At 36.1% G+C, this 13,609-nt stretch overlaps 1 pseudogene; it reads left to right on the top strand.

Moving 5' to 3' along the window:
* Positions 1–32: 32 nt before the first annotated feature.
* LOC148036330 (aspartate aminotransferase, cytoplasmic pseudogene) lies at positions 33–2,432 on the top strand (annotated as a pseudogene).
* The last annotated feature ends 11,177 nt before the right edge of the window (positions 2,433–13,609 follow it).

The raw sequence follows: 13,609 nt of genomic DNA, 5'->3' as shown, positions 1-13,609 counted from the left end.
CAGGAGGGCTGCATGGGTCTGGAATGTACATTCCTATCACTGGCATAGCCAAATTTAATCAGTTCAGTGCAAGGCTAATTCTTGGAAGTGACAACCCTGCTATCCAGGAAAAAAAAGTCTACACTGCTCACTGCTTGTCAAGGACTGCTGGATCCCTTCGAGTTGGAGCTGAATTTCTTGCCAGGCACTATGCAGAGCGTTACCATTTTTATCCCAACCCCCACATGGTGGAATCATACAAAAGTCTTCAGCCTTGGTGGACTAGCAGTGAAAAGCTATTGATACTATGATCCTAGAACAAGGGGATTTGATTATGAAGGAATGCTCCAAGACCTAAAATCAACTCCTAATGGCGTGGTAGTTTTATTGCATGCATGTGCTCACAATCCCACTAGAGTTGACCCTACTAGAGAACAATGGGAATGTATCCGCCAAGTGATTCGGATCAAGAACATGCTGCCTTTCTTTGACAATGCATATCAGGGTTTTGCTAGTGGGAGCCTTGATACAGATGCATATGCAGTTCATTTATATGTGGCGGATGGGGGTGAGTGTTTGGTGGCTCAAAGCTTTGCCAAAAACATGGGACTTTATGGTGAACGTGTGGGAGCTCTAAGCATTGTGTGCCGACGGAGTGTATCTGTGGCAACCCGTGTTGACAGTCAGTTAAAACTTGTGATTAGACCTATGTGTTCAAATCCACCAATCCATGGAGCCTCTATTGTGGCAACAGTTTTGGGTGACAGGGATCTCTTCTCTGAGTGGACTATGGAGCTCAAGAGCATAGCAGCTCCAGCAACGAAGCTAAAGAAGGAGTAGAGATAGAGAAACAAAAGAGTTATCTTCCAGCATCACCAACCATGGAGAAGACGAAAGTTTTATGGAACCTAAGAATTTCAACATTTTTGATCAATCTTGTTGCCATCATGGAAAAGGCTGATGAAACACTGTTACCTACTATGTATAGAGAAATTGGCTTGGAACTTGGAGCAAGGTCTTCCCCCTGGGCATTTAGAGTAATTCTTGAGCTTGAGATACGAGCTTGAGAGTTGAATTTTCAACTTGAGATCGGGCATCCTAAACCCAGTGGACTGTTCAGATTCAATTTTGTCTTGTATTTTGTAAACATCTTGGCGGTAATACAATTGTTACTTGGCATCATGTTTATCTTGATTATTTACTTCGCTTGATCTTCCGTCTTGGAATTTCTCAAGAACCTTTGTGGTCGTGACTTTGTTTTCAAAAACCCTTCGACAATGCTTATTTATTGAATCGCTTGACAAATATTTATTATTTTGTAGACGCATAGGTGCACAATTTAAATATTTCATTATTGGACATTGTATTTGGGTACATCTTGACTTTTGGGCCACCCAACCGCTTTGTTTTTTATTTGGATAAAAGCAAATACAAAAGCTAAAGCATGCTTATTGTAAAATTGGGCTATTTTTGAGCTGTGAGATGAATAAATTTATAAATACATGCCTTGTGAAGCACTCACACAAGGCATGGGGGGAGATTGTATCCAATTTATCTCTTTTCTTCATGTCATGCAAATCTATATTCTTACTTTTTGAGCTTAAGTAGAGTTCTTTGTTCTTGGGGACCTTTCGGTGCTCACTACGTATGCATCCAGCATCCGATTTGTGCACCAGTGGTATCAGAGCAAAGTTGAGATCAAAGGCTTCCAATCGCTTACCATCTCGTGTGAAGGTAAAGCTCATGGAATAAACGGGCTCTATAGTCAGTCTCATGACAAACCATCAATACCGGCATGTTCCTAGTGGTGAAGAATCCCCTGCTATGCTATCAGATTGCAAAGAACCTCTTCTAGGAAGCGGAGGACCACCTCTGAAGATCCTTTGTAAGTCTCTTTGGTTAACGGAGAACATAGAAGATTAAGCTTGGAGTTAAAAGCTTAATAAGCTTTATAATAAAGCTTGAGCTTCAAATTTCAATGATTGCGGTGTTAACATGTTCTTGATGGTGCCGATTCAGACGAGGATGTCCTGATGTCGTGGCGATTAGAAAAATGATTGATTTAAGCTTTTAAATTTAAAGCTTAAAGCCTTTAAGTCTTACTAAGGCTCAAAACTCAATTCTCAATCTTTCCCATAGTGGCTATTCACACTGAACCAACCCTAAATCGATTTTACAACTCCAGCAAGCCCTTGTTTGTACCTGTACTTTGACAAAGACAGTTTCCAGCAAGCAAACTGACACACACAATCTATTTCCCGCTTGAAAGAAGACCTTCATCAATTTTCGTACCTGTAAAAAGAAGAAAGCTCGCAAAAAGCCATACAAAAAAAAGCAAGCCTTGTAAACCCAACCTTGAGCTATACTCATCCTGCTAACAAGATTTCGAGTATGTGAGGTTGTTTGAGATTTTGCAAAATGTTCGATCAAAATATGTAAGATTTTATGGCTGAAGGTAATTTACCGAAACCAATATTGGAGCAAAAAATGGACCTAATTATGATGTAGCTTCAAGAGGAACAAAGAGCACATCAAACTTTGCAAGCTCAACTGGCTACTCTTCAATGATCTATTGTTGAACAAGATGGACTGCAACCTGAAGATATTATACGATGTACAATCGATGCGACACTTGAAGTATAATCTATTAGGAAAGAAGCCAAGATAAGTAAAAGAAATTTCAAATTTCGTACTTTTAATTGACTACATGATGAAAAGACTGTTATCGCTTTTATCAGTTAGTTTGATGATTATCTCCACGAAGAACAGTATGCCAAAAAAGACAAACTCAAGTGTGTCACTAACCATTTAGTGAACAGAGCATTGTTATGGTGGATTGTTGTTCGCAAAAGTATTGATTGTCCTACTACTTGGGAGGATTTTCAAAAGAAATTTTTACAGAATTTTCTTCCACCTCAATTCCGTGAAAAAGCAATCAAACAATAGGATCTTCTGCAACAAAGAGATTGTGAGCCTATTTCACAATACACTGAGCATTTCTGGAATGCCTTATTGCAAATGTTTAAATATGTACGTGAGGCAATCTACAAGCGCAAGCTTATGTCTGGTTTGCTTGGTCACTTCTATGCGGATGTGAACATGTTTAAGGCAACAACTCTTGAGGATGCGATTTCTTTGGTCCATGATGCTGAAGACAAAATTAGAGAATGAGACAAGTGACCGTAACAATTCCCAACTAATGGTAACTTTGGTACAAAGCAATTCAATTCTAACTTTCGAAGATTCAATCAAAATCACTTTGTTCCATCTTCTTTCAGTAAATCATGGACACGATCCCTTGATTTACCATCAAACACAAATCCAAATCCTAAGCCATCTTTCCAGCCAAATTCCAAGATACCTAAACTCCCATCTATTAACAATAATGTTTCCAAAGCCAAACCCATAGTCTGCTACAAGTGCCATCAACCTAGACATCTAGCGGTGAATTATCAATCCAAAAAGCCAACTGTTCACATCAACTACTTGGGAGCAATTGACGATGAAGACCATGAAGAAATGCTAGATTTCATAAAAGGCAATGACGATATCAGTGCTACTTTAGATACTTTACCAGGTCTGCCAAATCCTTATTCTTTATTAACTATGAAATGTCTTGTACATGGTAAATAAAAATTTATTTTACATGATGATGGCGCATGCATGATTTTATTTCTGCAAAATTGGTCAAAGAATTGAATTTACATATTGTTCCAACTCATTATTACATCAAGGCTGCATTCTTAGGTACTAGATACAATGGTTCACAAGAAGTTCATAATTTAGAAATTAAAATTGGCAATTATGTTGAGCGCATGAATTTCTTGGTTGTGCCTTTGCAATCTAGTAACATTATTTTAGGAATGCCTTGGCGTCATAAATATAATCCTGATAATGATTATTCCACGCATTCAATGAAGATTCATTCTAACAAAAAACAAATCACATTACATGGTACACACAATTTTGATAATTTTTCATTACTTAGTCACACACATGCTAAACTTACATTAAGAAAAGGTAGCAAATTATATTTAATATGGGTGAATGAAATTGAAGCTAAGGAAAATCAAATGCATCCTAGGCATGCACAATTTCTTTCACAATTTAAAGATTGTTTTGTTGCTAACTTACCACCTGGTTTACCACCTATACATCTTGAAGATCATAAAATAGACTTAATTCCTGGATCACAACCACCATGTAAAGCACCTTATATACATAATTTAATTGAACAAAAATAAATTCAAATCCAAGTTGAAAAATTGTTAACCCGGGGACTCGTTAAGCCCAGCAGTTCTTCTTTTGGTGTACCTGTCCTATTAGTTAAAAAGAAAAATAATACTTATAGGATGTGCATTGATTATTGTGCCCTAAATAAGATCATTGTCAAGAATAGATATTTGATCCCTAGGGTAGACAACCTCATGGATAAACTACAAGGAGCCACAATATTTAGTAATATAGATCTTAAATTTGGATATCATCAAGTACGATTGGCTACACATGATATTTTCAAAACTATATTTAGAACTCAATTTGGACATTATGAATTCCTTGTTATGCCTTTTGGTTTAACTAATGCACCAGCCTCATTCAGTTGTATGATGAATCGCATATTTTTGAAGCATCAGCATTGTGTAATTGTTTTCTTTGATGACATATTGGTTTTCAGTAAGAATGAGAATGAGCCTTATGAACATTTATCTTTGGTTTTCAAATCGTTGAAAGAGAATCAATTATATGCTAATCGTGAAAAGAGTGAATTTTTTCAAACCCAAATTGAATACTTAGGACATATTGTTTCTTATGATGGTATTAAAGTTGATCCTAAAAATATAGAAGCAATTTTGAATTGAGCGATACCTAAAAATGTGCATGAATTATGTTCTTTCTCAGTTCTTGCTTGTTTTTATAGAAAATTTGTGAGAAAATTTTCATTTTTTACATTGCCTTTGACAAAATTATTAAAGAAAAGTATTGTGTATCATTGGTTTGATAATCAGCAAAAGTCTTTTGAATTACTAAAACATGCCTTAGTACATGCCCCTGTATTAGAAATACCTGACTTTAATAGACCATTCTTCCTAGTAGTCAATGATGCTAGTGGATCCGGAATTGGAGTTGTCCTTATGCAAAATTCACATCCCATAGCCTACTCTAGTTGCAAACTTAAACCATCTGAACTCAAGTATTCTACCTATGATAAGGAATTGCTAGCTATAGTACAAGCTTTATGTTAATGGAAACACTATTTAATGGGATCTGAACTCATGATCAAAGATGACCAACAAAGTATCAAACATCTCCTTATTCAGCCACAAATCTCTGATTGTCATATTAAATGGGAAACTTTCATTAAAAGCTTTCATCCACTTATCCAATATCAACTTGGAAAAGAGAATGTTGTTAACCAAGTATCCATAATATCTTTGTTATATCTGTTGATTCTCTTATCCCTATGAAAGACACCTATGACCAAGACCCTAGTTTTCAAGCTGATTGGAATAAATTAGTTGCAAATAATTAGATTCTAATAGATTCATTGCCTTACTCTGAAGGATTTATGTTTTATGAGAAAAGGTTGTGTGTAACTATTACACTTAGATAATTTGTGTTGCAGGAAATTCATTTTCCCCCATATCAAGGCCATAGAGGTATTATTTCTACTTTGCATACATTAGTTAAATATTTTTACTTGTCACAGATGGAATTTGATGTTTCTAACTTTGTATTTGAGTGTTTAATTTGTCAAAGAGTTAAGCGACACTATGGTAAGCAATATAGTTTGTTAATGCCTTCACTAGTTCCTGAATGACCATGGAAACATATTTCAATGGATTTTATAATTGGTTTTCCTAACACTCAAGCTAATCATGATATAATTTGGACTATTGTAGATCAATTCAGCAAACAAGCATATTTCATTCCATGTAAGAAAACATTAACTGCATCTCAAGCTGCATAATTGTTTTTGAAGAGTGTTTTCACTATAACCATGGTTTACCAAAAGTTATTATTGTGATCATGATTCTAGATTTTTCAATAATTTTTGGACTACATTATTTTCTAATTTAGGTACAAAGATTGATTTCTCATCTGCATTTCATATTGAAACAAATGGAAAAACAGAAGCTACTAACATTACAATTTTAGATCTTTTGCGTGCATACACAATTTCAAAACCACAAACATGGGATACACACTTGCATTTACTTTAGTTTGCATACAATTATACACCACATACAGCTACACAGAAATCACATTTTCAAATCTTTTATGGACATCGATTGCCTACACCTATTACATAATTGTCAAACAAAGTTAAAGCTGCTGATGATATTGCCAATATGCATGCTACTATTTTTGTTGAAGTTAAAGACATGATTGCAAAAGCCTAGCAATCATATACAAAACAAGCTAACAAGAAAAGAAAAGCTATGAGTTTCAAAATTGATGATTATGTTTAGCTATGCATTGAAAAGAGAAGATTACAAAGTGTTGAGAGACACCTAGTTGTTAAGTTAGCCCCTAGATTTTATGAACCTTTCAAGATTATTCACAAAATCAATGACAATGCATTTAAATTAGAACTACCCCAACACTGTAACATCCACAATACTTTTCATATCAGTTTTTTTACGACCTTTTAGAGGCCAATTATGTGTTCATCCTATTTATGAAAACCCCCCTTTGTTAGAATAAGAAACTGAAATCCTTGAACCTGAAACTATTCTAGATACTGACTTTATGATACTAGAATTGGCCGTAGATATTCTAGATATTTGGTTAAGTTTAAAAATCATCTTGTTGAAGAGGCCCAATGGATGCACGCTCGCGATCTAAGTGCTTACCCCTCACTGCTCGCCCCACATTGAGCTAATAGCAATTGAGGACAATTGCTATCCCACCCCAGGGATATGATGCCAAGAGGCATATTTCACAGTGGATTTCGTGAGACCACAGTGAATTCCGTGAAGTTTTTGCAGTGGATTCCATAAAACTATATTTATTTACATGGAATTGTACACAAGGTGAATTCCTTGTGCGAGAAGTTGACGGGGACGCATGTCCTTTTCAGGCATCATATTAATTTAATGTGCATGTGGGTGATTCCATGGCGGGTGATTCTGCAAAATACATATTTAAATTAATGGACATTTATGAGTTTAGAGTGCACTCGTATTAAATTAAGGTTAGGATAGAGTTCCAATCTAGTTATTTATTTTCTAGCTGAAGACTACTAGGTATTCACTTTTGTCAGTTTAATTTTATTATTTTCTAACAATTGTGAATGCTTCGATTCATGAGTAGAGCAAGCGATGATGGCATTGGGAAGCACTGGGCGATAGAGTGTATTCAAATTACCTAGAATAATATATCATTTTGATGGGTGTGTGTCTTATTATTAAAGACGCAGTGTTAATATTTATTTAAGCGCACTTATTTATTGAAGCTCTTGACAAATATTTATTATTTTGTATGTGCATGGATGCACAATGTAAATATTTCATTATTGGACATTGTATTTGAGCATAGCCTGACTTTTGAGCCACCTAACCACTTTATTCTTTATTTGGACAAAAGCAAATACAAAAGCTAAAGCATGCTTATTGTAAAATTGGGCTATTTTTTAGCTTTGAGATGAATAAATTTATAAATACATGCCTTGTGAAGCGCTCACACACGGCATGGGGGGAGATCGTACCCAATTTGTCTCTTCTTCATGTCATGCAAATCTATCTTCTTGCTTTTTGAGCTTAAGAAGAGTTCTTTGTTCTTGGGGACCTTCCGACGTTCGCTACGTACACATCCATCATTCAATTTTTGCACCATCTATTTTTTTTGTTGCTTTTTATTAACTTTAGTGTTTATAGAGACTAATGTGCACCATCAGGGTCTAGATAATAATAAGAAGGTGGGTGATGATGGTTATCAAGGGAAGGATGAGGATGTAAAATTTACAAAACACTCAAGGCATCTAGGCACGTAGGTCTGTCTGGGTTTGATGAAGGATATGTTGAGTCAGTTTTATGTCAAGAATAGGATGTTGCCTCCTAATATGCCTCTTTGTAGATTGATGGCTCACAAGGCAGTTAGATTAGCTACAAATTATGCTCAATGGTTGATTCCTTCCTTTGATTCCATAGGTTATTTAGATGAGTGTGTCCCACTTGGTGTGAAAGAAATGAGGATCTTGAGAGGGCTCTTGGTAGAGAATGGCAAGACCTTAAGGGCAAGAAGTTATTGGTTTGGGATGAGAACCACATGCTAAAAACATGGTGGAGATGTATTTAAGAAAGTAAGTAATCATTCATACTTTTTTCATTGTACATTTAAGAATTGAATATTTGTATCCCATTCTTATGTTTGTTGCTTTTCAATTGTAGAGTACTCTGATAATGCTCAATACCATGTTTGTGTATGGTGTCAATTCATTGAACTGCCAAAGCTGAAGGAAGAAAAGCTACTACTCACACTCGCAACACCACCAATGTGTAAGTCTTCTTCCTCTAACTATGCTCTTCATTGCAATGTGATATTTTTACATTCTTATAGTATGACTATGTTTCTTTCCAATAGTATTTTTAGGGCACGGTACTGCAAACAAGGAATCCATTCTAGATAGATTGAGTCTAGACTTGAGGAAGTGGACTAAGATTGAGATGAGTATAGAGGGAAGTTATTATCATGGTGTTGCTCCATGATATAACTCGCCTTGCAGTTTAATACCTTAGCTTGTATGGAAGGTGCTTTTTCTATCTCTAGCTATAATTTTCTTTTTGTTTTGGTATGATAGGATGAATTCCATATCTTCGTCTCAAAAGAAAATGTGAAGATTGAGGTTCTTGGTCTAGATGAGGCAAAGAGGAAGAAGCGTTTAGATAAAGCTATAAGAGTGGAAGAGGAGCACCTCAAAGATAGAGGTTACAAGTATCTATGCATTACCAATCCCCAAAATGGGGATGATTCCTTTAAGTTGTTTTTTGGCCTAATGTGGGATGATGATGCAAGAATGCTCAAGATCACAAGAGACAAGTTGTATTGTCTCACAAGTTCAAAAATCTCTCCAAAGAGGTAATTTGTATTTGTAAAGAGGTAATTTGTATTGTCTTACAAGTTCAAAAATCTCTCCAAAGAGGTAATTTGTATTTGTAAAGCAACTTGTGTGTGTGTTGCTTCCTTCAATGCTTCCTATTTGTATCTTATTATGTTTCCTATTTGTATTTCTTCAATGATTCCTATTTGTTTATGTTTTTATGCATTACATGGAAAGAATATTGTTTCATCTTATGAGTCTTACAATGTCTAAAGACCCCCAATACCCTCATTTTGGTGATTACAAGCTCTTTTGGATTTACATGAAGAAAGAGATTTACTAGACTCGTTTGCATTCAAAGGTAGTGCTACATATTCAAAGGATACAAGTAGAAGGTCTCGACTCATCTAAGGAGTTCTTCAAGATGAACTTGAATAATCATGTTATGTAGGTTGACACAACACAATACATTCATTGCTTTCTTTAATGTTTTCTTAATGTATGTGCCAATGCTAAGTTTTTGTAAAATGTGTATAGGGTTTTGTATATCTCTTGGATGGGATGAGGTCTTTAGATGTTGTAGAGAATATGCCAAAGCTTGTGTTTTTAGCCAAACATGTGATTCATAGGTTTGCATCTAGACTAAGTCTCTATTTTGAACATTAAAACCTTGATTATAATGAGAGACACATGGTTGGTTTATTACAATGGTTACGTAGTACTCATTTTCTCTCTTGTGCTAAGTGCTTCAGTCACTATGGAGTGGATGAAATGACATGTGGAAGCCATGTTATGTTATTGATTTCTCTACCTTCAATTCCACATGGAAGCCCAAGGTTGGGTGGTTGGTTTATTGATTGAAAACTTGTCTCTTGTACAAGGGAGACTCTACAAAATTTATGGATGTTCTTTTTTTTTTCCTATCTTTACTTTGCCTTTAATCCAACGTGGAAGTTGAAGCAAGGGTGTTATGTATATCATGTTGGAAATTGCTTGCTTGTACAAAGGAGACTCTACCCAACTTTTAATAGGAGATTGCATGAATTTACTTGAGTCATTTGTATCGATAATTTTATAGGTGGATACTAAAATGTGTAAAGGAGGAAGATGTTGGATGCAACTCTAGAATTCACAAGAGAGTGGATTGATATCCACGATAAGAAAACTACGCATTCTACAGCATTACATTAAAGAAAATGGACGACATGGGAGGCAAATATTTGTCCTTGGTGGATTGATTATCGTGTGGGAGTTATCCCTAAGCAAGAGAAAGGTTTGCATGAGAGTAAGCACTTTAACCAATGTAAAACATCTTGTTGCTTTTGTATTGATAGTTTTTGAGCTCATGCATAGGAGTCTAAGGGTTGAATCATGCTTGTAGGGTTCATGGAGGAAGTTGATATTCATGAGTTACTTCCCACTCCCACTACTATATAGGAGAAAGCCACTAAGTGTACTAAAGGCGTAGAAGAAAGTACCCGGACCACTAAACCTAGAAAGGATGCTATGTAAGCCACCCAAGGTACTCAAGATAATGCATAAGCTACTCAAGCCACCACGATAGCCACTACTACTCCTCTTGCTACAACCATTGACAAGGGAGATGAAAGGATTATGGAACAACCAAGCCTCTCGCACGGATCCATAGAGAAAATGTGTCAGAGTCCTCTATGGAGCCCACAACCTCCTATGTTGCAGAATCATCTCTTGGCTGAGAGAGTTGGAAGAGGTGACCTATGACTCGTATAGTAGGTGAGTAGTCTTATATTAACTTGAAATTCATGTGTTTTGTTTGTTTTTCATGAAAAAGACTTATATTTATGATAAAAAATATATTACTTGAAATAATTGTTGCAGGGTTCCAATATTAAACATATGTTGATGCTCTACTAGTGGATGTGACTCAGATTGATATATTTTCCCCCAGGTAAACATGGCAATCACATATTGCAAGAATATCAATTGACACATTGCTTGTACAATTGCATCTTGTTTACTTTACATAAATCACGATTTTTTTTTTTGAATAGCATCAACAAGTTTTTTGCAACACAAAAGGTGCATCTTTATAGTAAAAATAAAGTTCCATGTCTAGAGGTAGCTCGATTGATATTTGCAAATTTTTCTATGAGCTTCCTTGTGGATTCTCTAGGTCCCACTCCATTAAGTTACTTTTTCTTTCATACAAGGTTTGCATCAAAATCACTTCTCATATGTCATGATCATAATGTTTCTTTTAGAGGGCATGATTGTTCCCGAGTGGAACACATTCTCAAAGGGTGTAGTGGTTGCATGGATCTTGCCCGTGAGTATTTGGCCAAAGAGGGATTCTTGGTCACTATGTGCTTCGTAGAGCATATAAGTGAGTTCATTGTAGATGCAGTGAGAGTGGGACTTGTGCTTCACCACACTTGGACGCTCATGTGTGATTCCAAGGCTTACCGGCATCTTGTTACTAGAGAGGTGGTAAGATAACGATGAAGTTAATAAGTGCTTTGAATATATTATTGTATGCTATAAACAAGTTTTGTGTTGCATTCTTTAAGCATAAACTTGGACCACTTACTCTATTTCCACTGGTGAATAGGTACTTGATCTTATTATGTGCCTTTGGCATCGTGCTAGCCATGTTGTACCCCACTACGATTGAGAGGTTGGGGAGAATATTTCGGAGAGGTTGTTTGTAGCATATTGTAGCTACTTTGCTAGATGATTGTGTCTTTCCCACATACATTGATGGTGTCATTGTTAGAGGCGAGAAAAGAGGTCTCATATTTTCTATCGGTAAGTAGTCTTGTATGTTTTTACTCTCACGATTGCCTTATGGGGGTCTTTTCATTGTTTCTATTTGCATTGGCATAAACGTTTTATATCTTGATTGGTGATAGGGTTAGGTGGTTATTGGCCACATTTACTGAGCACTATGACTATGTCTTGGATGTGTTTACGAGGTGCGGTGGTTTGGCACAGGCCAATGCAAAGGAGATGAGACATTGCATGTTTCTAGAGCTAGACAATGTGCTCTATGGGTAGTGTTTGTCCACCATTGCATGTGGACCAATATCATGATGAGGGAGAGGATTTTCTTGAGAGATTGTAGATGTCTCATTTAGTTGCTACTTTTATATGTTTATCATTTGATTCATCATGTGACTAGAGTTTGATCGATGACTATGCATGTGACTATATGGTTGGGAGCATGCCATGCAACCTTACTGCATTGTTTAGTCTAACATTCCACTTCATGGTTGATTGTGTTGATACCATACCATTTAACTATGTGGTTGGCATATGATTATATTGGTTTTTATTTCCCTGTCATTACTTTGCCTTAAACTCCATGTGGAAGCTCAAGTGATGGTGGTTGATATATCGTGTTGAAAAATGTTTGCTAGCACAATGGAGAGTCTTCCTAAGAGATTGCATGCATTAGGATATTTGATTTGGTTGGTTATAGTGAGAATATGCCATGTTGATTTTCTTTTATTTTAGTTTCATGTTGAGCATGAATTAGTAATCATACTATGAATCTATACATGCAAATCGTGTATGATTTAGGATACTCCCATGTGAAGATATGTTGTGTAGAGGTATTTATTTGTAGAATTAATATCTTGCACAAAAAATATAAAAAAAAAGGATTCATTGCAAAAGAACAAAAATGAAAGCTCAAAAAAATAAAATCCCCTTAAAAAACACCATGAAATTTAGGAAAATCTCAAATTTGAAGAAGATGATACTTGGATAGGATCTTTGGGATTAGTATACAATTGTCCAAGTGCTCATAAATGACTTTATTTGTAATGGCCTGCACATGGGTATGGGGATCATTGTGCTCCTTCTTAGCGTGCATCAACCCCTTTTTTCCTTATAATTGCTAGATAGGTTGGGAAGGATGGCTAGCTCACATGGAACTACGCCATTACCACTTAAGGAATATTTAGCCTTAAGGCTTGATACCTCCTCCTTCCTTAGGAGGGGTTCCCATTGCAATTACAAATTATCCAAGACTTGACATATCTTTAGAACAGTGTCATGATGTGGTATCAAGTGAGAAATTGTGACATAACGCAGAAGAGGTCTAGGAGCACTCTTATCTTGATTTGTATATTGTTGTGAAATGATTCAACCATCCCTAGTGTGAAAATTCCCTTAGACACTTCATTAGATTTATTTGCATGATATATATAAAGAGAGTTAACCCATAATGCCTCGAACTCAATCATGATATCATTTTTAGGATAGTGATTTAACAACATGGCCCATTGGCTAACAAGAGCCCTTGCCAATCCGCAAATGATTGATATGCCATCTCTATGACCCTTGACATATCTAAACTTTCTAGTCATGATGCAATGTTATATGTACTAGACCTTGGCACTTTTAGTCACAACTCATGGAGACTCTTAGCAAATGCATCACTTGTCAGGACTAGAATGGTCTTGATAGTTGCTCTCTTTCACTCAAGCTCACTCTTAATCCTCACAACTCAAAATCCCCCCCCCTCCCCCCAAAGCCCTATGGCCATGATGATGACTATACAACATAGATACTCTCTAATACTCTAAGGTACTCGGTGTTTGTATAATC

The sequence above is a fragment of the Lygodium microphyllum genome, chromosome 5 (assembly GCF_053477565.2).
Source record: "Lygodium microphyllum isolate KBCC chromosome 5, Lygodium_microphyllum_v1.1.10, whole genome shotgun sequence".
In the NCBI taxonomy this organism is placed as follows: domain Eukaryota; kingdom Viridiplantae; phylum Streptophyta; class Polypodiopsida; order Schizaeales; family Lygodiaceae; genus Lygodium; species Lygodium microphyllum.
This window is presented reverse-complemented; position numbering and strand designations above follow the sequence as displayed.